The sequence below is a fragment of the Miscanthus floridulus genome, chromosome 9 (genome assembly GCF_019320115.1).
Source record: "Miscanthus floridulus cultivar M001 chromosome 9, ASM1932011v1, whole genome shotgun sequence".
NCBI classification, from domain to species: Eukaryota; Viridiplantae; Streptophyta; class Magnoliopsida; order Poales; family Poaceae; genus Miscanthus; species Miscanthus floridulus.
In genome coordinates, this window is record NC_089588.1 from 38,515,714 (window position 1) to 38,518,862 (window position 3,149).

Sequence of the window (3,149 nt, forward strand, 5' to 3'; positions counted from 1 at the left end):
GCAGGTCAGATCGTCGAGCATCACAACTCACAAGTCATGTGATTTTTCACGTATGTACAGCTGGTGGGATTCAAACACCTAACCACTTCACCTCAAATCAGTTTTGACTCAAGGATAGATACATTCCTTTTGTATTCACTTTACTAGATTATGAAATTATTATTTGAGACATTAAACAAATTCAAATGAAAAATATTTCAACCGAAAAGTTGTAGATATCATCAAGCACTACAACTTTGGTTGGTGGTTCCTCCAACTAAGACCGTTCCAAAAATTAAAATATAAGAAATTCAAATAGAATTTTCATTGGATAACATGATTTCAAATGAAAAGGTTATCAATTACAAAGTTGTATAGCTCTTTGAGATCTACAACTTTAGGTTGGTCATTTCTCCTTTCGAGGTCATTTGAAAAATTTGAATATCAAAATATGTGAATTTTGGGACCATAGATTATTTTCCATGAAAAAAAATAATCAACTATAATGCTTTTGATCTTTTTTTGAGATCTATATCTTAGATTTTGGTCATTTCAGCATCTGAAGTCATTTTAAAAATAAAAAAATTTGAATTTTGAAATGTTAGAACTTCAAGCAGAATTTGCTGGATGTATATGATTTCAAATGAACAAGTCATCGACTATAAAGTTGTAGATATGTTCGAGGTATCTAACTCTGATATAAAAGTTTGTTTTCATACATCTTTGTTAGAAAAAAGTTGAATTTTATAATGTTGCACCAATTTTAGAGACGGTTCTAGATCCGTGACCACTACAAATCGATACCCAACTTTGATATAAAAGTTTGTTTTCATACGTCTTTGTTAGAAAAAATTATGAATTTTTATTATGTTGCACCTATTTTAGAGACGGTTCTAGATCCAGGCAGCAATACAAATCAATTCTGAGAGGCGTGGCTCAAGATATAGCTGTCTCAAAAGAACGAGGCATTTTTAGAGGCGACTAAAAATATCTGCCATCTCTAAAAATTTATATCTAGAGATGAGTCATTTCAGAAACCATTTTTAAACATAGTTTTAGATAGAGCTACCTCTACTAAAAAAGTGACATTGCTACAAATCAATTTTGTAATAGTAAGATGGTAAATCTGATGCTTTTGCGGTGAATGACAGCTAGCTAGATTTTCGAATGAAATAGCGGAAATGTAAATCTAACACTTTTCCTGGCATCGGATAGGGTTGGGCGGTAGATGCAGGGCGGCGCCGGCGGTGTCCATGGGGAAGAAGAATGGTGATTGAACGAAGAAGAATGGTGATTTGGAGATGACTTGTGGGGCCTATGTATCAGTGACGTGGAGGACTAGAGGGAGAGAGTAGCAGGGACACTTTAGTCAATACAAGAATATGGTGGCCTGCACATGGGACCAACAATGTCTAGACCATAGAAAGTGGCAAGATTTTTTTTTACACGAGAAAGTGGCAAGATTTAGGTAGATGACAAATTATAATGACAAGTTTCTAATTAGATGAATTGTAGTGGTGTTTCTGGTAACCGTGAATTTTATAATGGCATGAATGCAAATAGCCAATATGCAATCATCGCAACCACTCACCAAGCACCCACCGACCATGTGTGAATCCCTTGTATCTTGTTCTCTTTCTTTTTCTCGATTACACAGCATCATTCAGACACTCACAACGCACACACATTGACCCCTATGAATGCACACACGTAAACTCTACCTCTGTGAGCATCTTCGAAAACTGGACCGGTAAATCCTCGAGATTGACCAAATCACCACAGGCGCCTCGCTATCGACGGGAACGTCGATTGCCTACCACCAAAAGCATAAAAGCCGTTAAATCCCGGAGTATTCGCTCTTACGAGGAGTCAAACCTAGGACCTGAGGTGCTACTGAAGCTCTTGTAACCATTAAGCTACAGGCCCTTTCGCTCATATCTTATTTTGCAACTTCTTGTACTACCCCATATGAAATTGAGAACTCCATATTAGCAATCATAGCAGCTCCTCACCAAGCACTAAGCATGCGTGAATCCCTCATCTTATTTTCTAACTTCTGTACTTATATGAATCTGAGCTCTTCATATGAGCAATCATTGCAGCCGTTCACCAAGCACCAACCATGCATGAATCCCTCATCTTATTTTCCAACCACTACGTAAAAAACGATTTTTAGCAACGGTTCAATTTTTTTGTAGGGGTGGCTGGTGATGGAGCCGCCCCTACAGTAGCATGCTCGGGTGCCCAGACACCAGCCGCCCCTACAAATGGAACAGCAGGGGCGGCTGGTGTTACGAGCCGCCCCTACAAATGGGGTCTGATTTGTAGGGGCGGCTCAATCACCAGCCGCCCCTGAAAATGCTATTTGTAGGGGTGGCTGGTGATTGAGCCGCCCCTACAAATGGCCCCGTATTTATAGCTCCGATTTGTAGAGGCGGCTTAATCACCAGCTGCCCCTACAAATGCCCTCCATATAAAACATATGCAACACCTTCTTCCTCCTCGGGTCACTCACTCTAACCCGTGAAAAAAAAGGTGGGGAGGCCTTGGGCACCTCCCAAAAATTGCTCTACTAAGGGGGGAAGGTTTTGGTCTTAAATCCTTTGGTGGAGAGGTTGTAGAAGGTAAGAAAATGCTATTCCATACTTTTTTTGAAGTTTTAATGGTTGGTTAGTGAGTAATTAGAGTTTTGTTTTTCTCTCTCTTCTATGGTGCTTGAGCTACTTATGAAGCAAATTAGACCAAAGTTTTAAATGTACTAGGGTAATTAGGGAGGGGAACAAGATCATACCCTTATTTGGTCCATGTTTCTTGATTTTAGTGAACAATTAGTTAGTTTTATGGATGTTTCATGTGCATGTGGATCTAGATCTAGGGTTTGGTTTTTTTATTAATTTCATTTTTGTAAATTTATGTTTGATGAAATTGGACTAGGGTTTGTATGAAAGAAATTGGGTAAAGTATAATTGTTGCTCATTGTTGTCTTTAAAATTGTTTATTGTAATCAATAATTATGTATTTTAATTATTTATGGATAAATGGGCCATTAATTAATTTTCCTTTACTATGGTGTGTTTGTATGTTTCATGTAATTATATTAGATTTATATTCATATATATCTGAAGTATATACAATTATTCTCAAGTAATTATTAATTTGTTTCATTTTTA